The sequence below is a fragment of the Apus apus genome, chromosome 6, assembly GCF_020740795.1.
Source record: "Apus apus isolate bApuApu2 chromosome 6, bApuApu2.pri.cur, whole genome shotgun sequence".
NCBI classification, from domain to species: Eukaryota; Metazoa; Chordata; class Aves; order Apodiformes; family Apodidae; genus Apus; species Apus apus.
This window is the reverse complement of record NC_067287.1, coordinates 2,596,030-2,622,996: the sequence shown is the minus strand read 5'-3', so window position 1 is coordinate 2,622,996 and position 26,967 is coordinate 2,596,030. Positions and strand designations below refer to the sequence as shown.

The 26,967-nt window shown below is 39.5% G+C and overlaps 1 protein-coding gene across 6 annotated transcripts in view; it reads left to right on the top strand.

Annotated features, from left to right (window-relative positions):
* The window catches only part of MBD5 (methyl-CpG binding domain protein 5), a 143,695-nt gene that overhangs the window by 56,005 nt on the left and 60,723 nt on the right, over positions 1–26,967 (top strand). For all 6 annotated transcript variants that reach the window (XM_051623500.1, XM_051623503.1, XM_051623502.1 and 3 more), the window contains exon 3: positions 24,121–24,257. The gene's annotated coding sequence lies outside the window, so the exon portion shown is untranslated. The remainder of the gene's footprint in view (positions 1–24,120; positions 24,258–26,967) is intronic.

Genomic DNA, 26,967 nt, shown 5'->3' with positions numbered 1-26,967 from the left:
GGGGCTTGGAGCAACCTGGGCTGGTGGGAGGTATCCCTGCCCTGGCAGAGGGGATTGAAACAGAATGATCCTTAAGGTGCCTTCCAACCCAAACCAGTCTGGGATTTTATGATTTTTGCTGGTTCTCAATTTTTTTCTTGATTCTGTTTCATGTTCAGCCATTCATACTTGTATTCTAGTTCCTGGTCTGTCTCATGTCCTGCATCTCTGTTTTCATTCTCCCTCAACCAAGTAATTTCTAACATAATCTGGTTTCTATTTCAAGTTCATCTTCCGTTCTCACATAGTACCAATCTTCCCCCATTTCACTTGCTCTCCAAAATTGCAGTTCTATTCTGGCTCTGGATTTGTATCCTTTTTTCTCAGGGTGAGCCTGCACAGATGGGTATTGAAGGTTGCACATCCTTCTACCCATGCTCTGAGTCAGCTGAGGCAAGTAATCTTGGGTACAACAGCTTTGGAGCTGCTTTGCTGTGGCTGGGAAGTGCTACGGAGGAGCTGAGTCTGCCTCTGTGCTGTGCTGGAAAGGTTACACACTAGCATAAGGCAAACAGTATCCCTGCTGTAGTGCCATTCCACATGGAAAGTTGGAATTTCCCAGACTGTTTCCAAAAGCCTTAAATTGTGTGTTTGAAATGTATGGGTATTTTTAATGTGCATGTTGCAGTTTTAGCATCAACACTGAGGATCCAGAAGCTGAGATGGCACTTACTGATCTGCACGATTTATTTCAGCACATGAAAGAAACCAGCACAATACATTACAAGTCCTCATGATATTTTTGCTTGTTAATCAGATAGAAGGCTGCAAAAATACACCAGAGAAATAGAGCATTAATAAAATAGGAAACTAGTTTTGCAGTCTTAAGGAGGGTGAGTGAGGTTTACATCTGTGTGTTGTGTTTAATCTTTCTAAACAGTACGTGGAAAATTCTAGTAGCTGGATAAAATTTTATACTGTGTGACAAAAAGACAGACATGTTTAGTTCCCTGTGCCATCTCCAGCTGCAAGCCACAGTCTCTGAGAACTTTGAGCTGCGTAACTCTGGGACTCATGATGTATCACAGCACAAAATCAGGCCTCTCACTATCCAAACTTCAGAATTTATAAGGCTGTTTAATTACACTGGAGTGCATAACATATGACTTGGCACTGCTTACCCAGAGTTTCTCTAAATAGTTTGTCTTAGAACTGTGTCATTGCTGATGTTTTTGGTTTTAGTTCTTCTGAGACAGGGAAGGAGCTGGTCGGGGTGCATCATTTCTCTCTGTAGAGCAGTCTGCACTCTGGATTGATGGATAATTTTACCTGAATTGTCACTGAAACCAAGGAGCCCAATTGTCTTTTCTGAAGCTCTAATGTTTTTCTGAGAACAGTCAATTCTCTGTCTCTCTCTCATCTTTTAACCTGGAAAGGTTGTTGTTTGTGAAATCCCAAGTTACTTTCTCTAATACAAGATATAAACTCATTCTACATTTTTAAATTAAGAAAGGGAAACTTGCTTAATTTCAAAGTTACTTCTACAGAAATTATTTCAAGGTTTTTTTTGGGGGGGGAAAAAAAAAATCCTATAGTGTTGTTCTAGAATATCACTACTTTGAGGTATGTTTTTGAGTCAATCTTAGAACATGTTTTACTTATGACAGATTTGATGGGTTAATTCTCTACCTGAGCAGAGGTTTCTCTTCTGTATCTCTTCCAAGTTTTTCACATTTCACCACAGCAAGAAGTTTGTTTTCAGTGGTCCCCATTTCTTTAACAGCTGGTCGTTCTGAAACAATTATCAAATGAAATATGGGCTGGTGTTTTGCACTTGTAAGCAGATATTGTAAATAAATAATGCAAACTTGTAGTACAAACTACAATTTTCTCATTTTTAGAAACTGGAACAGTGGTTACCTTGAACAAAAATCAATATTCCAAACACTTCTTTATTATTACCAAATTAATCAAGCTCAGTGACTTCATTGTAATTTCAAAGTTAAATATTTAAGTAATGAAAAAATTCTGATACTGCAGTGCATTTCCCACTTTAAAATTATTAACATCATAGCAAAACTGTTAAAATTAGTATTTTTAATATATAATTTTTCTTTCTGAAGTTAGGCACGTGTGCACACAGCTTCTCATTTAGTTGCCTATGGGTTGGCTTATCACAGTAACCTTGATATCTACAGACAGTTTTGGGGTTTTTTATTATTTCAGTCCATGATGTTATGAAGTTTTCCAAATATCCATCCTTGTGTTTTCCTGTAATAATAGATCAGGACACTTCTGTCTAGTAAACTCTATGTCATGTTTGTTTTTCCTTGAAGAACCGTGGGTTAACAATAACAGATAAGGGCTACACTCATTATTTGTTAATTACACTAAATATTTAAAGGAAGAATGTAGTTGAAATGTAGTATCTAAGCTAAGCAGAGTTATTCTTTTGTCTTGTAACACCAAATTCAGATAGTCAAATTTTGGTTTTGTAATTCCTTCTGAAAAACCAGTGCTCTAAAAGGAAGCTCAAGGGTAGCCAGTGTAACATCCAACTGCTAATGAAAAACTAAGAAATCATAATTTCTGTTTACATTAAGGTGGCCTGAAAGGTTGTGGTGGTGGGTTTTGGGTTCTTTTTCCATTTTACTATTTCATTTTATTTTCCCTTTACTGTAAGTTCATGTCCTTGGAGACCCACTAGCTGTGAACATCTGTTGAAATCATTAAGGAAAGTGAAAATACCAAATAAGAGAGATGTCTGTGCTGTGGTTCCTCAACCAATGGTTAGTTTGGCTGATGGGTGCTGGTGATTCTGACCAGTGGGTGCTTGTGCCACATACAAGTGTCCCCACAGCAAAGATGTGGCCAAGTTGGCCTTTCTTCTCTTTTCCTCATTATAATGCACAGGGAGAAGGTGCAAGGAGCTTTCCTTGGCTCTGTGTTGAGCTGTTTGCAGTCCTCTCCAGTAAAGCAAAAATTTGGTTCTCTGAAGGTGCTGGTGGGAAGGGATAGACTTCTGGCATTCCTATAGCTTTGCCTGGTTTGAAGTTGGCACGTTCCACTTGGATCACCAGCATTTCTCCACATCTACTCTGGCCTTGTCCTACCAGGATCTGCAATTTCTATATTCAAAGTATAGCCACAACAGCTAAGAGCTTTGAAATTAAACTAATTCTTGCTTTTGTTGGTTTATTTCAAATTCTTAACTGGCCTCTATCAACATACCTCTGCTGAAAGGGGATCCCTACCTCAGTTAGTTTCTGCTGATCCAGCTCAACAAATCTCAGACATTTTTGTCTCTTCTCCTAGAAGGATCCCAGTTCAGTGAAACACTTTTAAGTTAAAACCAGTGCTGCTTTTAAATTCAAGCTCACACAAAGCTTCTGAAGAAAAGAGCTACTTGTCCTCTGGAAACCTGTGGTGATACTCCAGGGCTGCTGTTGAAAACAGAATGCTTATTTTTTACCACATTCCTGTTAAATATTAGAAAGAGGCAAGATGTTCTCCAAGATGATTCAGTAATGGCCACAGTTGGCTTTAACTTAGGCTCCCAAACTAAGATTACATCACTTCAAGGGATTAATTAAATTTATTTTGGTTTTTATCCTCAGTGTATGGGAGTTTATAGGTACCATTTGAGAGTGAAGGCAAAAAATACTTGAGTTTAGGAAAAGGACAGGTGAACTAAACTTTCCATTTAAAGCTGTTATGAAAAGTTTAAGTATGTAGTTTGTTATCAGCTCCATCCATATGTTGAATCCTTAATACAGGAGCTAAAGCCATTTAGATGGGACATAGAGCCCAGCATGAATTTCCCAAAGTAACTGTGACATCTTTGAGACTTGTGCTGTTTAGATGTTAGAAAACAAAATGTCATTCTTTTTATACTATTGATACAGAAATGGGAATGTTCATTGTTCAGTTTTGTGTAGGATTTGATACTGGTTTATGAGAAGGTAGCTACATGACAGAGTTATCACTTAATTGCTGTTTTGTCAAAGGGAACAGGAAATGGAGAAGGCAGCATGGCCACAGGTTTGCCCACAGTAAAAGCAGAACAACCAAAAATATACACATTTTAATATGTGTATTACAATGTCTGTAATTTAACCTCACCTAAATAATTTTAGCATAGTGTTTTGCTTAGGCTGCTAGTTCTTGTTTGGAAGTTTTATACATTTTCTAGTGTAGACATTTATATTTATTCAGTTATATATCTTTTTTGCCTTTAATTTTCTTTTTATCTGTAGCATAGTTGAAGTATCTGAGTGACAGCAAGTGACATTTTCATAGGGTAGATTCTGTAGGCAAATGAGCAGTTGCCAGTAGGCTTAATGGCAGCCTGGAATAGTCTGACATGTAGGTGTTCTGACTGGAAGATGCTCTTTGTGTTCAATGAGGTTCTCATGTAGTAGCTTGCAGTTTATATTGTATTCTCATTGTATAGAATTAAATATATACCCATGCCTTACGCTTCAGATGGTGATTTTTCCACTGTTTCATCTCTTGAAGAAAAAATAGTGTTAAATAGTCTGAAAGGAGATTCAACAGGTAGATGTTGGCATTAATCAAAGTCCTTGGCTTTTGCATAGTGTAGGTGTGAAAGAGTGACATGTGTTTCAGAGTGGATAATTACACTTTATGTTCCCATAGAGTATCTCTGTAATTAGTTCAGACCTACACAGAATAAACATCTTGATTTTTTTAGGAAGTGGAAGAAAGCACTTGGACCTTTAGTTACATGCCAACTTTTGGCCTCTAAACACCAAATATCCACACTGGAGCAGTCTTGGTAGAGTTATTGAGTACCTTGTGTGTAGTTTGAAATTTCACAGCTGGAGAAAGTAAGGAAAGTACCTGATTAAAAGTTAATGGCAGGATTTCTGTTGACCTGCAGAAGATCAGATAACTGCAGCTCACTGGAAAACATGATGAATTCAGCATCCACTTAGATGATACTAGTGTATGGTTTTATCTGTACAAAAGATTGATCAGTAGATCCTTTTTCTCAAATATCATTCTAGCTGTTATGGTACAGTCTAAAAAATTGTCTTTAACTGTTCTGTCAAAAGAAACTTATGCACGTGGCTTGATCATGTTAACACTAAAATTGGTTGTGATCTTTAGAAAAGACTTATATGGAACCAGTGATGCTAGAGAAGCATTGTTGTTCCTGCAAAGAGACATTTTAAAACACCTTGTAAGTTCATTCACACTCTGAAACTGCAAAATGTTATATTCTAGTGCATCTAAATCTCTGATTTAGATGATACTGTCAAAGATGGAGAAGAGTAAAAACTGAGCCAGGTACCTTCCTCAGCATGATGGGATAAAATTTGGTGGTTCCTTCCCTATGTGTTTCTGTTATTCAGTTGGTTTTGTCTGTTTACTTCATACTTAAGGCTTTTTTCTAATATCTTTTCAGAGGAAATTAGTATCAAGAAGTAGTACATCCAGGAAAATTATTTTCAGTATTTTTCTTAAATTGGATTTCGTTGCTAATCTAAAATTTGAAATATATTTCAAATCTCTAAAATAGGTCTGCTGTTTCAAATGACAAAACAAATTGCCTTTTTGCCTACTTGTCTCAAGTCGTGGGCCAGTGCCTTCCTAAACACACCTATTTTATTTAGTGCCTTTTTGAAAAAAAACAAACACAAAACCAAACCAACCAACCAGCTTGGTTTTCACAATGTGAGCAGAATGTCGACATTTCATTGTGTTGCCTTTTTGCCCTTGTGGGACATAAGAAAGATTTTTCTATATTCTTTTTTAGCAAAATGGGCCACTGATTTAGGGTGATCTACTGGTGCATCTTACAAAAAAACTTGTCATTTCCAGCTTAGGCCAAGTTAAGTCTCCACAAGACACTGGTTTCACACAAACGTTGCCGAGTGAAATTTGATGCCCTCAGATGAGATTATCACGATTGTCCCATCTGAACATATAAAATCACACACTTTTTGAATAGTTTTGATTTGGGCTACAGGAATGCAAAGCTAAAATTCCATCGGAGACAGTAAAAAATGGTTTATAATTACAAATGGAGCAGCCTGGCAGCAGCTGCAGGGAGGGGGGGAACAAGCTGATGAGGCTGAAGCCGCGAGGTCTGGAGATCCAGACCACCCACCGCATCAGATGGGGCTTGTTTGGGAAGCATTTCCCATAACTGCTGCCTCTTCCCCCAGTGAAGCACAGTCTACAAGCCCATGCTTAATGCACAAAGTTCCATTTAAGTACTTTTGCAAAGAGTAAAGTGCAGCTGATCAATGATACAGTGCTTCCAAACTAGAAATACTTGTTGTAAAAGCATTTTTTAAAGTGAGGATGGGAATGGTGCCTTCAATTGGATGTGAATTCTTTGGTTGGGTCTTCCATCTTTTTAGCTACTCTGTTTATTTTACTTTCCTGCCCAAGATAGGTCTCTTTTTTTCTGGGCATATAAGGCAACATAAGAGAATTTTAAAAACCCAAAGGCCAGGAGAGGCCAGAGTAACTGTTTCCTGACTTCCTTCAGCATGCAGACTGTCACTTGTCACAAAACCTGGATTAAAGTTGGCCTATTCAAAAGTTACTTGATCTTGTTTCAAAGCCTGGAAGTGACAGTGAACACACCATTTCACCTAGAAAACGGTTTCCATATTTAAATACCTGTAATAGTAAGAAATAGCTTTTTAAATACCATTAATACTGATCTACCTTTCATCTGGAAGGACGTTAGTGTTTTTTCCTTCTTCATGCATACTTTATCTTTCATAATTGTGGTGCTTCCAGCTGTTATACTGTGCTAGACTTTCTTCACCTCCCTCAGCTCTACCTGTGCTTTAGCATTCTCTTGCATGATTTGCAAAAAAGAAAAGTTTGTGAAAGCCATTTATGTGCAAGTGATCTGAGCAGCTGAGCCCAGCAGACTTTTGCTCTGGCTCTCTAGCATGAAATTGTTACTAGACTACAAAGTTCACAGCTCTACTACTGATGTGCTTATTGCTTTGTCCCCTAAATTGCTGATAGAAACCATGTGGTAGGTGTTGAATAGAATATAGAGGGGGTTTTTGGAGGCTCCATCATTTATTAAGGCTAGTGCTGCCCCAAATACATAGTGAAACACAAAATTCTGTGGTAGGGAAAAATGGCATTGCTGTGTATTTAGAGGCTGGGCTCCAGGTACAGACTTGAGCAGAATCCCTCAGTGCCCCTAGAGCGGCACGGTCTGTCCTTTCCCCTTGTCCAGCTCTTTGGGAGGAGCAGCTAAAGCCACAAGTGACTTTTGGGTTCAGTTCAGGGGGATTACATTTTTGACTGGAAGGAAAGAAGGGTCTGACTTCCTCCTCCATGATCAATTCCTAAATCCAGAACTAAGGATACAAGAAGCTAAAATCAGTTTAGCTCCTCAGCCTGGGAGCTGAGCTCAGAGGCATTGCTGGCAAGTGGACTGGAGGGAAGGGAGGCACAGAGAAGACTGGAAGTTCTTCCTGATGTGTTGGAATAGCAGGGCTGTTTTCCTTGGAGTAAGTTTTAGCTTAGAGTCAAATTCCATATAATGTTTGCTATAATTGGATGTATTCACACAAAGAGGGGTAGGAAATAAAATACCCACTGGACTGACACATCAGTAAACTATTTGTATTGATAGAAACAGAAACTTACAAAGCTTGAATCTAGGATTGAACTATGTATTTTGGCATTGAACTAAAGTATTGTCATTTAGTGATGGTTATAAGGTGATATTTACACAGCATCCTCATAGATAAACTGAAGATGATCAGGTATTGAGGTGGATTGGTTGAAAGAAAGAAGTCAGAGAGTTGTGGTCAATGGGACAGAATCTAGTTGGAGGTCTGTGACTAGTGGAGTCCCTCAGGGTCAGTACTGGGACAGGTACTGTTCAGTATTTTCATCAATGACCTGGATGAGGGAACAGAGTGTGCCCTCAGCAAGTTTGCTGATGACACTAAACTGGGAGGAGTGGCTGACACACCAGAAGGCTGTGCTGCCAATCAACAAGACCTGGACAGGCTAGAGAGTTGGGCAGGGAGAAACCTGTTGAAATTCAACAAGGCCAAGTGCAGAGTCTTGCATCTGGGAAAGAACAACCACAAAGATGATTAAGGGAGTGGAACATCTCCCTGATGAGGAAAGGCTGAGGGAGCTGGGTCTCTTGAGCTGGGAGAAGAGGAGACTGAGGGGCAACCTCATCAATGTTTACAAATACGTTCAGGGCAGTGTCAGGAGGACAGAGCCAGGCTTTGTTCAATGATGTCCAGTGATAGGACAAGGGGCAATGGGTGCAAACTGGAACACAGGAGGTTCCACATAAACAGCAGAAAAAACTTCTTTCCTGTGAGTGTGACAGAGCCCTGGGACAGGCTGCCCAGAGAGGTTGTGGAGTCTCCTTCTCTGGAGACATTCAAAACCCACCTGGATGTGTTCCTGTGTGATGTGCTCTGAGTGATCCTGCTCAGGCAGGAGTGTTGGACTAGATGATCTTTCGAGGTCCCTTCCAACCCCTAAGATTCTGTGATCTTAAAGCAGGCAGATTAGAGGATACAGGCAATGTTCATACACAATTATTGAATCTTGAGTTAGGTCCTGGCTCTGCGGAGATGGATGGCAGAACTAGAAAGCATTCCAGGTCACAAAGCCCAGAGCTAGTTGAAGTGTCTTGCACTGCTGCATTCTGGATAGGCATCTCATTTGAGCTTCCTGGGCTTTCTTCTGGGTTGGACACATTTAGGCAGTTTTGCAGCATGGTTTGTAAAATGAGCTCTAGGCTACAGAGTCTGTATCAGTTGAAGTGTTTCTGTCTGTCTTTGAGCTCATCTGGTATTTTCTCCCATCTAAGGACAAAGGCTGTCCAAATGCTGAAGCTATCTCTGTCATTCATTTCCATGATTCTTTTGCTGTAGTAAAAGGTATAAAAATAAAGATTTGAGAAGAGTGTTGGAACATGTTTCTAATGAGATTCTCCTATGAAGATTGTCTAGAGAAAATAAGCATAGATTTAATTTATTTATTTTTTTGGTGGGGTCTTCTGTAACTTCTGCAACTTGGTGATTTAAGTTCAGTAGATGACTAGATTCAGGTTTGGCCAACAAATGTAAATGGTGGGGTAACCTCTGATGCTTCTGGATTTGTCCAAATCTACATTGTATGCTTTTGTCTTGTACTCCTCAAAGTTCCCATCTCTGTGTCTGCTGGAAAAGCTCTCCAGAAACTAGTGTCTGACCATGCAGTTGCCCACATGAGATCTGAAAGACTGCACAGATAGTCCTTTCCTCCAACAGCTCCTTGGGTACGTGTTTTCGGGTGGGTTCCACTTCCCTGGCTTGGTGCATTGCTGGCTCCTGAGCAGCCACCCTGTGGAAAGCATACCACAGGGTGCCCTACTCCAGTGCAGTTTGAGGCTTGACAGTAAACCAAAATACAACAGTACTTCTGAAAGCCCAAAGCAGAGAATGCAGAGTTCATACGTTCAAGACTTGGAAGCAGAAAAGTATAATAAAAACACAAGCTTAATCTATGCTTCTAAAGAAAATATGTCAAAATAGCTAAAAGCCTGCTACACCTTCAAGACAGTCTGTGAACATTAGAAGAATTTGAGTTTTATCTAATTTTCACTCACCTCACCCTCAAATACAGGATCTTGGTGTGGTTTCAGATACAGATGTTGGCCATCTCTGGAGCCAGTATGCTCTTTACTTTGGACATTTCAGAAGTGCTGAATATAGAATGGTAGGGCTAGCTGCCTGCCTAATGAGGTTGATTTAATTTTGTAACACTCAGCTTTCAATAGACTTCACATAATTAGATCTGTGGATATATTTGGACAGGAGTACAAAATCCAAGGCCTTTGGCCAGTCCTTCTCAGGAATCAAACTGTCTCTTCAGCTGTTGTTTCAGTGGTTCCTGTGTACAAGTCCAAGAATGGCTTGAGGGGTTTGGGAGGCAGGTGGAGAGCTTTCCTGCACGTCTGTTAATTTACTCTGATCTGTATTGGTGCCAAAAAGAAACATAATAGTAAAATTCTGATGAGTCACCAGTACTTCACCAGTGTGAAGTACTGTTTGGAGGGTTCACTAGTGTGGCAGTGGTGGGGATAGCATCCCTCTGATGGTAGGACATCAACAGCTAGTGCTTTTGTGGTGGACGTTTGTGTGGTGTGGGCAGTGGTTCTCAGTGTTTCGAGACCCAGATTATCCTGAGGCTTTTGACAGAAACAGCACGGTTTCTGCACAGTACCAGTGTGTATCCTGGAGGGGATAAACCAGAGTAGATCAGCTTGGGAAGACTTGCACTCAGTAGGTGCTTAAAAAAACAGCAGTTTTTGCAGCATTCCAAAGCCTACCTTCAGAAATAAGCTTAATGGGTGATAAATTCACCCCATTAAGGGTAGGATGCCTCAATAGTTGAGAGTCCACAGGTAGTGTGTGGAATGGTTGGAGAGGCAGGAGGAAGTGTGACATCTGGGCTGCAGGACATGGAGTCATACCTGCCCAGTAGCAACAGCACATGGTGAGTTTTGCATGATAGATGTGACATTAAATCAAGGAAATTACTGATGACTCCTTAGAAGTCAGACTTTCAGCTCGTTTTGCACAGTTTGAAGAGTTGTTTCCTATACCAAGGGAGGTGTGGCTGGCAGTGGGGAGAGCAGGAGGGGTTGGAATGAGTCCTTACTAGGGAGCATAAAGAAATCTGATGTATTACATAGGCAGTTAGAAAATATTTTAGCTTAGCATCATATACTGGCAGTTCTTGTTGCTTTCATAATTTCATCCCATTTTTTCATTTCATAAGTTATTTACCCTCAGTCTGTTTCTGTTGCAATAAAATTAACATTCCAGGAAGCAAACTGCTAACTCTGTGAGCATCTGAACAGCAGTATCACTTTTTGAAAAAATAAAATAAAAATTAAAAATTGGGGGAATATGTTTAACATCACTATTGAAAACAAAAGGTAACAAAAATAAATAGGAAGCCTGTTCCTTTTTGTCCCCTCTGAAAAATAGAAACTACACCCAGAATAATGTTGTATCCCTGGTGCTTTATTAAATCCAAAAATATAATAACTACTTAATAAAACAAAAGGCAATTGAGAGAATGTATGAGTTGATAATTAGAAAACAAAAATGCCCCGCTGAACAGCATCAAGCATCTGAGGTTGCATAGACATGCAAGTAACAGGTCCTCAATGTCCTCCATGCAGTCCCCATGACCTTCTGTGTGCTCTGAGGTGTATGGAGCTGCTGGGAAATACTGTGCATCCTCAGGGAGAGCAGAGGAGGGATGTCTTTAGGGGCTGGGAGGGTGGAGAGAGCCTTTGTATCCCATGTTTACAGTTCAATCTCAAGATCAGGATTTGTCTGCAGGGATGATCTTGGGTGCAGCTGTTCTTTGGCTGGGTTTTTGCTTGAACAGAGGTGCAGATCACTTGGTCTCAGCCATGAATTTGAGCAGCACCTCACGTTGTTCTCTCCCAGCACTTCAGCTTCACCCCAGGGTGCTGGTGCTGAAGGCTCAGAGCTGCCAGACTGGGGAAGAGAAAGAGGTTTTGAAATCCTGTGTCCTTTCCTGTACAGCAAGCAGGTAGATGGCTGCTTGTCCAGCCTGCAGAAAGAAATGTGCTTTGCCATGGAGAAATCCCAGTGTATCCATGAGTGTGGGGTGTATGGGACAGAGAGGAGAGGATGCACACCACCTGTGGGAAGTCCAGTTGTTTTTCAGGGATTTAAGAGAAAGAAAAAGTCACTTAAGTATGTAGTAGAAAGAGAAAATGAGACCTTCTCTAGGGTGCTGGAAATCAAACAGTTAATAGTACAAGAAATCTTTCTGTCCCTCTTGTAAATCTCGCTCAGGAGCATGGCAATCTCCCATCAGCTGTCCCAGGAAATCAACACTGGTTTTTAATTGTGTGCAAACTGAAAACAGTCCATGCCAGAACTCCTTGTGCTAGTGCTAGCTAAAAAGAAAGGGAAAAATCAAACTGATAGGTTTCAAAGTTGGTAATTGTGCCTAAGTTCTATGCCTGTAAAGCACTGAATAACTTTTCCATATGTAAATGTGTATATCCTGCCTTTGCAGTCATACAAAATACCTGAAATCCTGCATTCCTTGCTAAGCTCCCAATGTCACAGCTCCTGAGCTACAACCTGCTGCAATGAATTGCTGTTTGCCTTAACCCGAGGTGATTCCATGAATGTCAAATAACGTAATGCTAAGGATATTAAAAATTCATGCAAAACATGATGCCAGTCTGTGTGACCTCAACTCCAAAGTAGCGTAATGTGTTAAATTATCTTGCTATAGTTCCAAAAAAGCTTCATGGATTAAGTTTTTTAAAAGTGCTGCTCTATAGCAGTGGGGGAAAAAAATAAGCTAAAATAAAAAATGCTACCTCTTGAGCTTTTTGCTTTACCTCAGCTTTCTCCAGACCCCTCTATCTGTAGTCTTTATAAGGTGACAGTCCCTGCCTGTGTCTGTAGTCATTTTAGGCAGAGAAAATCTTTACTCTGAAGGTGTGTTGGATCTACTTAGTATGACTCTTGACATCTAGTTGCCTGCATGGCCATCTCCAAGTCATCTATTGCTGATTGCATAAACATTTAAAAGTGGAGATTAGAATTAATTTATATTCCTTTTTAATAGTTTTATGTGTAAGTCTTCTCTACTCATAAATGGAAAGCATGCTACAAAAACTCTTCTTGATCAAACAGATTGGTAGCATTTATAGAGCTACTAAATAGTCTTAGTAAATTCAGGACTGAGGGGTTTGATGAATTTAGAAGAACATTTTGAGATCTGATGGCTTTGAAAAATTTGTGCTGTTTAACTCTTCTGAGTCAATTTAGTGTTTCCATCTTTGCAACCTGTGCTGCAAGGGCCCAGGCTACCATTCCATGTACAGTTGCAACACATGTGGAGTTTACTGTGGGATTTGTATTTGGACTGAGACAGTGAATAAAACTGATAAAGCAGAAAGGGTGGTTTGTAAAATTACTCTGCCACAACATGGTTACAGTCAAGTGGGAAGAAATACTCTTGCAAACTGTTTTGGTACATGGGTATAGCAATAGCTCTTGATGATAATATGAAGAATATTAGAGTACAGTATTATTTCTGAGCAGGTGAATTCATATTTTCTGTATTTAAGGCTTCTTTGGAAGAATAAACTAAAAGTCTATTTCAAGAAAACCTTTAAAACCTTTAAAACCTTGTTTTAAACTGCTGGGTTTAATCTGCTACTTAAAATACTTGAAGGTGCTGAACGACAAACTTTTTTCCCCAATGTATTTACAATAATGTGCTTGGTTGGGCTGACCTACAGCAGTTACAGACAAATGATTTGGCTGTTTCTATTTGCTACAGTTTTGTGTATGCTTTAGGATAAAGTCTTCCCTTGAGTAAAGTTACTCTGCTGTGTAGGAGAGCGCTGGTAAGCAAGCTGAGGACCCAGCTGCATGAGTAGATTCTTAGTTTTGGTAGTTTAGCAGAGGATGTATTTATAGTTACAAAAATAAATAATTCAGAAGACTGTGGTTTGTGTTGACTATTTGGAACCCTAGTTAAAAATTACTAATTCGGTAGTTTAACTTAGTTGCAGCTAATTATTTCCTATGTGAACTTTTACAGTGTTTATAGTAGTGTTCATATTCTGTATCTTGGCTTGGTCAGACATTTCATGTTACAGCAGCACATTTGGACTCTGATTTTACTAGTGCTTTTGTTGGCTCTTTGAAAATAACATCAGGCTTTCTCTTCATATCTCCTCTGAGACTCTTGTTTTGTGTGTGAGTCACTTTCTCTAGCACCAAACCTTCAGATGAGATATGTGTTACTAGAAGTGTTCAAGAACATAACCCTCCAAAAGGCTGTAGTTACTGGAGTTGGGGAAGACTTGAACACTGTTGTTTGTACCTGCTAATGCAGAATGGCAAGAAGAGAAACTGATATATTCCTCATTTAATGTTTTCAGGCAACTAGTAGCTTTGGATGCCAAAGAGCAGAAAACACCTTAAGCTTTTTAAAATCTTCTCACTAAAGACTGGGGTGATAAACAAGCCATATTCACTGAGACTTAAAGGCATTCTTACCTGTTTTCCAGGCTATCGTGATGTTATTAAGAAATTAGTGAAGTATTAAGTAATAATTCTTGTTGCCCAAACTGTATGTTTCCATCTTTCTCTGAAATTTAGCTGAAGTAGCTAAAATAGTTATTTCCTAAGGCACTAGTGCACATTGCTGTTGTACCTAATAGCTGAATTTGGTGTCTTTATATATGACTATGTTTCTGTTGTCATTCTCTTACATTAAGATGAGACTGCAAGTCAAGTTCCTCAAGTGAAGGTCCCATTCATCAAATGTGCTGATTATCTTGTTAATGCAAAGCGATGGTGAATGTGCAGAATTTTACATGGTTATTTTAAGTCCCAGCTTTTGTATAGGTGTGTGTGCCATGGAAAATTTCTCCCTTGGCATAGCTACATCCTGCCATCCCCTGAAAGATTAGATTTAAATCAAATTACTTTTAACCATGGGTGCAGGCAGAGTTGGCAAGTCAGGCAGTTCAAATAGCTGGACCTGGCGTGTCTGCCTTACTCTGTGTCAGACCAAGGCCACTGAGCACTGCTCCCAAAAATTGGGGAAGTGTACCCATAGAGCTGTCAGATTTAAAGCAAGTTTGCATTGAGGGGAAGATGTGCTTTGGTGCTTCAGCTTCAGCTCACTGTCAGTACCTCAGCTCTGAGTTTGAATAGAAATCATTTTATCTACCCCATTAGGAGTTGCCAGGGGATCTGATTGTCCCATCAATTTCAATCTAGCGTAATTCAGGAGGAATTTAAAGTTTTTCTCCTTCAACAGTTATCTTGGTACACTCTCTGGGAAATGAATTCTGTCCTCTGGAATCTCCTGTTAACCCCTTCTTACCAGCCAACATACCTTTGAATTAGAGATGTTTACAAGTGCATAAATGGAAACAAAAGCTGTCGAGGTCAGAAACTTTCTTTTATGTTAAGCCTAAATCCATCTAGTGCAAGAGTATGGGAAGAAAAAAGGAACTGGGACTGAGTTTGCGGTGCTGTGAAGAAGGAAAAAATCCAGGCTTTAAATTAGACCAGTTGATACTGTGTAATTCACTCTTCCTAGATCCATACAAAATTGTCAGGCTATACTGCTATTACACTTACATTTTTTAATTGTTAAGATAACTTGTCAAGTCATTAAAAGTGTTTAACATCTTGTTAATGACTGGAGGCCTTAAACAATTGAAGTCTTTTGCACTGTATAGTGGAAGCTTCTTTGGCTTGAAAGGGGTTTTTTGGTGGTAGAGAATATCTTACATAAAATGTTGTAGAAAAAAAACTTAGAGGAAACAAAGTTGCCTGTTGACTATTACTAAAAGCCTTGTTCTTGGATCCTTTTCTGTGTGTGCTCTGCTGCTGTGAAAAGCTGGCTGGCATGAAACTAACACAATTCATTTTTTAGCTGTGCTAGAGCATGAAACACTTGATCTGTTTGTGACAGCATTAATACAGCCACCCATTGAATTACTTCTGGAAAAACATTTTAGAAGCAAGAAACCTAACACACTTTATATTTTGAATTTACATTGTAGATTTGGGAATATAACAAACTTAGAGAAAAAAGTTAAATCTGTGAGCAATTTGTAAAGGATGTGTTGTTCTTGCAATAGCTTTCATTCATTAATTCTTCAACATATGTGTATCTAACTTTAAAAAAAAATCTTGGTTTTACACACTTCTATTGTTGAGTTACAATCAATCACCTTGGCAACTTTAATTGCTTGTTTTTACTGTCCCCTCTTTTTCTTGTCTAATAATGCTTATAGAACAGATGTGAGATAAAAAAAACACATCTAGGTTTGTGGAAGTGTTGAGTGATGGACTGTATTTTCATGGGAGTGAATTGCTCAGAGTAAAAACATGAAATTATATCAAATAAAAATGATCACTTCAGTTTTGCATAATGAAGTGTGCAGACCAGGCCAAGACACCAGTTACATGTCTCTGGCCACTCATCATGTCTGAGCCTGCATAATTCTGTTTTGCAAAGTACTGCATTGAAGTAGGAATTGGAAGATAGGAAGCTTTTTATTTGTTAGGCATCTGCAAATAGAAAAAAAAGTTTAAAAACTAGTCAAACAGCTGGTTTTGAGTGCAAAGGTAAGAGTAACCACTACTGTGATGGGCTGGGAATTACTTTTTTTTCCCTTGTGATTAAGAACTGTGCTGCAAAGGTTCTTGTTCCCTCCCTGGTAGCTTTCCACCAACTCGTTCAGTCTTCAAATGCAGAGCACAGGTTTGAATATCTTTGTTAGGATATTGAGCTAGGAATCAGAATCTAATTAACTTCCTTCTATCAGATGATTCTTATGATCAGCTTGCTGTAGGAGCTGTTTAAGGTAATGCTTTGTCTCTGTCAGCTGTAGCTAAGGCTGCAGTCATCACCACGGAATTTCAACAGGCACTGGAACAGCCTCCCCAGGCAGGTGGTGGAGTCACCATCCTTTGAGGTGTTCAAGAAACATGTAGATGTGGCACTTGAGGGCACACTTTAGTGGCTTAGGTTGTAGGGGATTTTTTGTAGGGTTCTTTTGGTGGGGTGTGTGTAGTTGGTTGTGTTTGTCTGGGGTTTTTTGTGTTGATGGTTGGACTCGGGTGATCTCAAAGGTAATTTTCAACCATGACAATTCTGTGATTCAGTGATTTTTTTTTTTTTTTTTTTTTCCAACTCCAAAGCATAGCAATAGGAGAGCCTGCTGGAAAAGGAGGGTGGACTGGTGGGGTGGAAACCACCACTGATGCCCAAGGCAGCCCTACCTGCTACCTCCCTGAAACTCATACATCAATATTTACAACCTTGCAGCCCACTGGGTGCAGTGGGATGGCATCCTGCTTTAGGAAACAGGCTTGGGTTTGGTCATCCTGATTTTTGTGACATCAGGAAATCAGAGCAGTGGCCCAGGCTGTCTGCTGGTGAGATCCTTGTGGGTTGCTTGGTCATTTGCTTGGAAATACTCCCACGTGGCTGAAATCTTACCTCTAGGGAGGAGGTTCTTCATGTTTATGGGGAGATGGATGTTTCTGGCCAGGAGAAGGCAGTGGGACTGCTGGGGTCCAGCTTTCTTCTGGGGAAAGCAGTTCCTTAGTGCCAGCCTGGAAAGAAGCAGGGAATAGTTTTGGGTTAGGAGAAGTGTCCTCGGCTTTGCTTTACATGCACAAACTACTGGCGTAGGTATTTGTCAGGTTTTAGGTTTTTAACTGAAAAAGTCTTAGATGACCTAGGTGTGCTTCCATATCTGTCACTTGACCATAGCTCTCAGGGATGTTCTCTGCCAGCTACAGCTCTCTGAGCTGGCTCTATCTTCAGCAGCTTCACTGGAGAAAGATGCATGGTTTCCTCATTATGCATCTCTCAGCTGGGGGAGAGCTGAGGAAGTGCACTGGGGCAGGTTTTCCCCTGATGAACTTCATCAAAAACACTGAAGAAATGGAGAATCCTATCTGGGGGCTGACTAGCAAGAGAGAGTGAGTTCAGCTGGTGTCAGGGTGAGGTGTCTTACCATGTTTAGGAGATGACTTAAGGAGGCGATGAGGAAGAGTTTCAGAATTGTACTAAGTACAAATTGTCTACTTGGTAGGGGAAGGGGAGGGGGGGGCATTAGATCCAAGACGAAAAGTGTAGTGAGAAGAGGAAAAGGTGGAGGAGTTGTTGGTGCAGAAACCAGCATTCCAGCAAAAGCCTTGGAGGCATCACATCTGCTTCTGCCGGATGGGGGAGAAGGGAAGATGTGCTTTACTCCTGTGCCAGAACCAGACCAGAGGAACCCATCAAGCTCGATGAGTTCTCTAGACATCCTTTCATCATGAGGATGGTTTGCATGGTCCCTGCAGAACAATGTTCTTAAAGTCAGAAGCTGGGAGGACTCCGGCAGTACTGACCAGCTGACCTGCTCTGCAGAAGCCTTTCTGAGGGCAGTCTGGAGTTTGCACTCTGAGGCATGGCCTTCTCACTGACCTTAGGGTGGTTCTGTGCACTGCAGCCCTAGTGATTGTCAAATCACTGTTCTGATAGAAAAAAAATTCAGTCTTTCCTTTAGTAGTCATCAGATTCAAGTTCTATTTTCCTCTACTGCCAGCTTTCTGTGCCTTTTTATCTGAGTCTTGGGTTAGGATTGTTGGTATTTGTACACATTCTGTCATGTACATATTATGCATTAATGTAATGCATTATAAATATACACTAATAACTTTGAGTGCAGCTTGGTGTTCAAACTGGGGTTTCAGGAAGAATTCAGCTCTGTCCAATTCTGCAGCAAGAATAACTGGTCTTATGGTCACAGAGCAGTGGCCAGAACGAGACGTGGTGTATGTATCAGTAATTGCCTCAAGTCTCCATAAAGCTCTTAAATGAGCAAGTTCATTATTCATCAAATGACCTCATTCATCATGAGGTCTTAGATGTGTTTATATATTAACTGTTTGTCTGTGGCATTTTTCTCATGTCTGGCCTTTTGACAAACTCATAAGGCTTCAGAAAACCTTGCAACAGGAGTGAGTCTTATTTGGCATTTAAGAGGATGGGCACTTTTTTTCCCAATTCCATTTGGTACGTTTGTCACTAAAGCAGCTTAGTAATATTTCATGTGTCTGTTTGGCCTTGCTGCTACTTGCAGCAGGTAGTACATATTTCTAAAAATGAGAGGAATGTTTGATGATTTAGTACAGTGGTACTTAGAAGTACCTTAAAAGCAGACTTTATGAAATCTAGCAAAGCTTTCTGAAAAATCATTCCAACCTAGGCTAAAATGTTAGCGAATTTTTATCTCTATCCATGAATAAAGAAGATGGAGATTTTTTAAATTATCAAACAGATTCAAATAGTAGGGCATTTTGTATAAATATAGACTAGTGATCCAATGTGAATTATATTAAACTCACTGGGAAACCATCTATTAACCTTAGCAAGAATAGAATATGAATTCCAGAAACTGAGTTCTGTTTTAGGAGTCCTCTGTCAGGGGATTATTAAAATACCATCCTGATCCTTTATGAATGAATTGGACTATTACTAGTACTAATTAGTAGCAACATCAGTGTGAAGGAACTACTTAGAGGAAGTTGCAGGGGTGGATCTTCCTGGATGGTGAAGGAGGTGGCCTTCAGCAGGCAGCGTGGCACGGGCCGGGTGCTGAAACAAAATTCCTTTCCTATGCTAATTTATTTTGACTGTTCTCAGCCTTTCCAGCCTCAGACAGGATACTGGCTGTAGTGTCCAGGCTTTTCTGTAGCATGATTGCATTTAAAACCCTGTAGAGATATTAAGTTATGAAATCTGTAAGATAACTGTGGTTATCATTTTACTGAGAGATGAACGTAGAGCCATAGAGGAATGATGGCAGCAGAGAATATGGGAAGTGTGAGTGCTGGAGGTGGGGAGTTGGTCCCTAATAAGCAAAAGAGTATCCCTAGATAAGTAAAGAGTAAAATTCAATATGTTATAACCACTGGCTCTGCAGTCAGTGGTGGTAAAAGCTATTCCCTGACCACTCATAAGGTAGTTCCTTTTTAAAAAGGTTAGGGTTTTTTAGGGGGTTTTTTACCCATCTTTTTTTTCCCCCCCCTGGCCTCTTAAAGAGTTTCCAGTTATCTCATACCTGAGGACTAACAATGAAAAAAACATTTCTATGTGATGGTGTTTGTGTACCTCCTATGTGAACTTCAGATGTGCAATATAATCTTTCAAGTTTAGCAGAAAATGGGTTTCTCTGTCCCCAGCATTGGTTGTAGCCTGAGTCCACGCCAGAGGGAAACTGATGTAAAGAGTGTGTGGTGGACACCAGTCATTGAGTCCTCCTCCTGTCAACTGCTGTGGCAGCATTTGGCCTGCAGGAGAGTTGAAAATAATCAACATTTGCCAGTTGTGGAGACTTGTGCCAAGAGTTTTTAAATAAGAAATAACTTTGTTTAGAAAAGTTCGTGTTCTTTTCTTTTTGAAGGATTTAATTTTAAACAATGGCATAATGTCACATCTAAAAAAAAGCACTTTATTATGTGATGATAACGTTTCGTGAGGCAAAAATAAAAACTGTTGGTGTGCTTGCTGCATTGTTTCTTCTTTCCTGATGGATTTGAGGCTTTGGATTATAGTTTAATCTTAAAGTACAGGTATCCTTTCCTTCTGCTACCTATGGTATATTTGGTTGGTCTATTTATTGGTATATTTATTCAAATATTTGTACAGTGCTTCAGCTGCTTACACCATGTTCTTAGAGAAGTGGAAAAGTTTCCAATCTTGGTGTCAACACAAATATTTTTCTATAAAATAATCTGAATTATAACCAGTGGGTTCAGTTAGGCCTTATCTGTGAAAGAAGAGTTCCAGCACAGCATGGAATTGCAAAGCAGCTGGAGGGACAGCAGGAAGGCTGGGAAGGAGTAAAGAGTGGGTCAGCTGTTCAGGACAATGTTTGTGTGTCCTGTGCCTTGTCCATCTCAAGCTTTACAAAAAGAATGTATGTTGATGTAAAGAAAAATGCATACAGTGTTTGGCCTTTGGGTAACCTGTAAATATGCTTTTGAAACTCTATTTCTGCAAGGCATGTGCTCTGAGAAGTACAGAAGGAGTTAAAAGCCATGGTCCAGGGCTACTGACCCTGCTGTCAAATTGTCTTTATTACTTTCCAATGTCAAGATGTGATGCAAAAAACAAATGAAGCCACGTGCAGATTCTTTCATTTTGTGTGTGGGAGAGAAAAGGAGTCTGTGTGCACTTGCTGGTAGTGGAAACAAGATTCTTATCAAAAGAAAAATATTTATTTTCTTGCAGTCTCAAAAAAAAAAGAAAAAGGTGCATGTCTGTTGCCAAGTTTTGTCATGGATGTTTCTGTCAGTGGATGACGGCAGAGTTTGCAGTTGGTCTGGTGGGAACCCCTGGGCTGGAAAGAGGATTGTTTCTCTCTCCTGTTGGGGTTATTTTGTCAAATCTGTTCACTTTGGGGTTTTTTGTGTTTGGTGTGTTAAGGCCTTATGGTAGCCACAGAAATCAAGAAGGAAATGGATGAACATCATCCTCCCTTGTACTCATAGCTGGCTCTTCTGCACCTTTTGCAATCCCACTGGGTTTCAGGTAGAGACAGAAAGGAATTCAGTTACTTGCTAGTTTACAGAAGTGATGACTAAATATGTTTTTTGCCTAATTCATTTTTTCGTACCTCTTGACAACATTTGTTTAGGGGAAAAAAAGAAGGGGAAGAGGCAAATTGGTATTACCTAGAACTAAAATTATTTGTTTATCACCTCAGCTCTCATCAGTTTCACAGTTATCTCTGTATTACAGATCAGTAAAGGAGAAAAGTAGATTACATTTCCATTGTGTGCTAGAAAATAGAAATGCATTTACAACAGGTATGCAAAGTATGGAAATACTAATGGAAATAAATCACAGTTTTCTAAGGTGCTGTGTTATAGATGAATTAATTTTTTTTTTAATTACTCATTCATTCTTGTTTTTAAGATGTTTTCACAAAACCAAAATAAACTGGAATGGGTGGTTGTTTGGAAGAACCTTTAGTTTCCATTCCTTCCAGATCCAAATCTCGACTAGTAACTTCATCAAAATATCAAGAACAAGGAAGCAAAAAACCATATTACTGTGTAATGTAGAAAATACAGGCAAATGCTTGCCATAGCAACCAGCAGTTAGGTAAGCTGAGTGCTGTGGTACATGGACCTGCACTGTGCTTACCTCTTTATTACCCAGGGCTGTGCATGGGAGTGATTTTCTTTAGAGTCAGAAACTGATCTATTTGTCAATTTGATTGTTTTCCCTCCTTTTTTGAATTGCCGGGTGAAGATTGCATGTGTGCAGTTCCTGAATAGTGGGTGCACCTTTCCTGTCAAAACCAAGGCTTTTTATAAAATAAAAGTCTTTTCATGGTTGTAAGATATATGATTAGTACTTGTCACTTTCTTTCCGAAAGTATCAGATATGCAGGATTTATAGGATTGAGAGCATTGCCTGAATCGATGTCTGATTTTCTCCTCTGGCAAATTAAAACTCCATTTCTTTTTTTTTCCTGTAACTGGGGAAAAAAAAAATAAATGAAAAAAATAGATAATATCCCTTCTTACGTCTTCTCTGTTCAAAGCCACATCCACTCAAATGACATCGTTGCCAAACCTGTGAAAGATGTTAGTGTGTTAGCCCTGTAGCTATATATCACATACGTAAAACAAATATGTTGGCATGTTGGCCCTGTAGCCATAGATCACCTCAGTAAAGCAAACGTGTTAGCATGTTAGCCTTACAGCTAGAGCTAATTTCTGAATTGGCTTCTCTGAAGGGCCTGCCTGTTGTTCTTGTGTTTCTTTTAGCTTTCATGTTTTTCACTTGGTATATTGTGTTGTTAGGCACTGAGAAGTGCTTTTGAAGTCATATTAATATGGCCAGCTTGTTGCCATACAAAAGAAGCTGGATAAGGCCATGTGTAGTCTTGGAAGGTAGGATATTTGCTTCTTGTTTTCGTGTGTTATGTTTTTAACTTCATTTTCTCCAGATAGCCTAGGAAATATTCAGATAATAGATGTGAATTCTAATTGCTAAGGAAGCAAGACTTATTTCCAGCTTTATGATGACCTTAGATTCTTTTTTAGACATGCCTACCTGCTCTTTGATATTATAACAGTTGAAAATTAGAATTAGGATCATGCATTTTTAATATGTAGACAGCAAATATTACTTTTATTTAAACAACCCTCCGATGAAAACGGGAGAGGAGAAGGTGTTTTCAATACTGCAGTGCTCTAAAATAAAACAAATGAGCAAACATTGAATTTCCCCAAGCACTTTGGACTGGCGTGAGCCAAATTCACTGCTGCTCTTTCCAACTCCCTCCTGTACACGTGCCACTCCTTCCTGAGCAGCTAGTCCAGCACAAGCCTCCCTGCAGCCACAGAGATTAGGGCACCGATCTAGGTTAAGACTAATCCAGCAGAAAGACACAAATCAGCTCCCTTATCTGATTCCCTGGACCAGAGGAGAGGGAGCATCCAACTGCATCACCTGGAGCAGGAGGAGCCTCTGGCAGAGGGTTGAGCTGTGCCTCTAACCTGAGTAAGGGGCTACTACACCTTGAGGGTTTCCTCCTCAGGAATGGTTAGAGCTCCAGGAAAATGTAGAAGGGAAAAAATCCAGGTTCCCTATAGTTTCCAAGCTTTCTATTAGTTTTTCAAGCTAACAGAGCACTAACTGAAACCAGGTCTTCTGGATTGATTGAGGGTCCAGGTCTGCATTGGGGAAACCTGAAAAATCCTGTGATCCTTGTGGTTAGTTTGAACACAATCACACCAAGATGTTTTCTCCAACTGTTCATGCTGGTCAGAAGAAATATTAAGTACAAGGCTCTGTTTAGGTTGAGTTCATGATTCCCCATCACATGTTTAAGTCACAGAATTAGCTGTGTTGGTATTAGGGAAAAAAGTCTACAAGGCATTTTAGGGTGAAATGGCTACAAGACTAAAATCCATTTTCAATGGTATCTAGGCCACTTGGGAGACTTTTTATTTTAATTTGTCTATATATATGTGTGTGTATATATATGTATGCATGAGAGTGTATTTATATATTTAGAGATGTGTATCTAAATGAGATAGAAATAAGCAAAATGGGACTTTTTTAGAATTTTAGTTATCTCATTAAAAAACCCTTTTGTCCATTCTCCAGCTGTGTGGGCCCTATTTCTATGGCCTTAAATTCTGTGGAAGTGTGAAGCAGTGCAGGATTTGTCTGGAGTTGAACCCCAACCCCTGGACCAATAGAGTATTCTCCTGATTTTGCCTTTATGGTCAGGGCAGCTCAGAATACACCTGTATTTAGCATCAGATTAGGTTACTTTATTTTAAATCGTGCTTCGGACTCTACCTTTCTTCACTGACTGCTGAGATTGCCTAGGTAAACTCACCAATTTTGTTCAATATTTGCTTTTCTGAATGCACCTCTGGTTTTTGTGCAGTGAAGGAGTCTGTTGGAGAAATCATGCAGCCTTCATGCAGCACAGGTACTGATAACTTGTCTTTCTGCAAATCATGTTGTAATACAGCATGTGTTTCATTGCAGGAAGAAGAGGCTTTATCACAAGAAAACAGGCAAAAAAACCATAAAGACTTGAAGAAACAGCACTTCTAATTCTTTCCATAAGTTAAGAGGCCCACCAAAACCTGGTGGTTTATCTCCACCAGTCTTCCTCGCTTGAGGTAGGTGAATTCTCTCTTTGCTACTCTTTCTCTTCCTGTCATGTATATATGGACAGTAAACACAGTGACTTCAAAATTTAAAATAATTCATTCTATTTTAATTGATGTTTCAGAAAACAGTGGTGGGCTTTCAGTGGGCTGGTGTTACAGACAGTGTTGCTTATCTGGTGGTAATGTACTGCCACCACTAGAAATCCAAAATATTATGGGGCTTTTTAGTACTGTGGAGGATAATGCAGTTACTAAATTATATTTTGTGGGACTTTTCCACTCAACAAAATAAACACAGGAATTCTTGATAATAAAATCAGTCCAAATCAGACCAGATGCTTGTGAACAAGTCTGAGGGTTTGCCATTTTTTCCTCACTCAGATTTGAAATATTCTCTTTAGCAGGAGCATTTTTTAGTTGTGCTGCAGGTTAAATGGGAAGAATAACCTGAGAAACAGTCAATAATCAAGTTGATGGGTTTAGAAGAAGTGCATTTAAAAGCTACCTGAAGAAAAAAGAGAACTGGCTGCCTGCCATTCTCTTTCAGTGTGCTGCAGACAATGGAAGAATTACTACTGAGTTTGTTTCTGGGAGATCATTTCTTGGTATTTTTATTTTTTTCTTATGAAAAATAGAGTGTGTTTAATTTTAGCTACATCAAAGGCCACAGTTGTAAGAGTATGGTATGTATCTTAAGAGATTAGATGGAGGCAGGATTGTTTTAATCTGTTAGCACAGACTTGTTATGTAAATAGAAAGCTCACAAAGCAACACCACAGCACATGCACTGAACACACAGAGATCTCTTCCCCAGAAATATGTTCACTGTTAGGTTCCTGCAACTTGGTGAGAACTCATTGGGAAGCTTATTGTTATGGATATGTATGCAGTCGAAAAATAAACATGTTGTAGTCACTGTGTAAGTCCTGTACTTAGCTCTGGGTGATCAACTCAGCTTTTCATGCAGAGCTGTTTAATAACAGCTAGGACAGTTGGTGATAATCACCTTCTTACATTAAATCACAGACTCCAGAACTATAAATGCTTGTTTCAATGGCAAGTGTCCCTTTTTTGTAATTGAAATTAAAAAAGTCCTTTCAGTTCTTTTGCAAACGCTCATTTTCAATTATTTATGGCAAAAGCTGGTAGTTTCTGATACACAGGGAAAGACAGGAAGGCTGGTTGAAAGGAGAAGGAGCACAAGGCTTTCAGGATGGGAAAAGCAGTGCAGAGCCTGTTGAATCAGCCACAAAAATCCTCTTGGCCCACCACACAGGAGCCTCCTGATGGTCACCAGCAGTCTGTGCTCAGTACTTGTACTCTCTAGCTGGTCATCTGTGTCTGTGGTGCTAGTATTTTGATGCTACCAACTTTATAAATGGTAAATGCATCATTAAGGTAAGGTCTGTTTTCTCAGCTGCTTTAATTCCATGTTAGCTCACACATTTCCATTTCTGTATGCTCAGCATGGAGAGTTTTTATTGCTAAGATTTTATTTAGATATTTCAAGTTAAAATCAGGTTATATTTGAATTCATTTTAATAGTGTTTTTTCTGTGGATTTCTTGAGGCCCTTATTAGAAGCTTCTTTTACTGATGCTACTTCATTCCTTAGTACTGTCCACAGGACCCAGTTATTTTAAGCCCTGGTATGACTTAGGTTTCATTCTCGGGCTGTTTCATCCATCTCTTGAAATTGTTTCCAGTAAATTAGTTTTACAGTGTTTGCTGTGATTAGCATTATATGTTCAGGGGAATTTCTTCATAAAAATGTCTCTTATCAATACCTTTCAATGTGTTTAAACACTAATAAATAATTTTGTCTGAAGAATGTAATATCCGTTATGAAATTATGACCTAAAATATATTTGTATGAAAATTCTTTAATGGTAGTTTATGCCATCTTTGTATTTGTTTTGTTACTGTAAAGATAAGCTATGTTGTAAAGCCATTAATTCTTATCTATCTGTAATTTTGTGGATAACCTATGTAAAAAGGTTCATTCTTTGGAATGTTTCATGCAGGTTATATACAGCAGAAACAAGTTAAAAACTTCTGTCATTTCTATGATTGAAGAGGAAACTCTTCTGTTTAAATGATACCATTCATAACTTTGATTTTAAGATGCAGAATTTCTAGAATAATTTAGGATACTCTGGCATTGTTTCTCAGTAAGCTGAAGAGAGTAACTAAGGCTCAACCTTGGGAGACCTGTGGGTGCTTCACAAGAGAAAGTTCTGTGTCTCTCAACCTCCGTGGGATTTGTCTCATTCTCCTTTCCCAGTACCTCTGGGTTTGTTGTGAGTCACCTGTACTGCAGCTCTGTCATTGGATGCTCCCATTCCTCACCTGATAAAATGCAGCATTTTTTTCAGTCATATATATTCAGTATTTAGACCCCTGTGACTCCTTGCATTTATAAACTCACAGTTCTGTTTGTTCAACAAAGTTGCATAACACTTTCAGCTAAGGGGAAGAAGCTTTATTTTACTGATAGCAATAATATTGTTTGTTCTTATGTCTCTTTTAGTAGTTTTTATGTTAATATCTATGGTAAGACACTGGCCCAGGTTGCCCAGGCAGGTTGTGGCTGCCCTATCCCTGGAAGTGGAGCAACCTGGTCTAGTGGGAGATGTTTATGTCCGTGTAGAGGGGTTGGAACTAGATGATCTTCAAGGTGCCTTCCAACCCAAACCAGTCTATGATTCTATGACTGAATG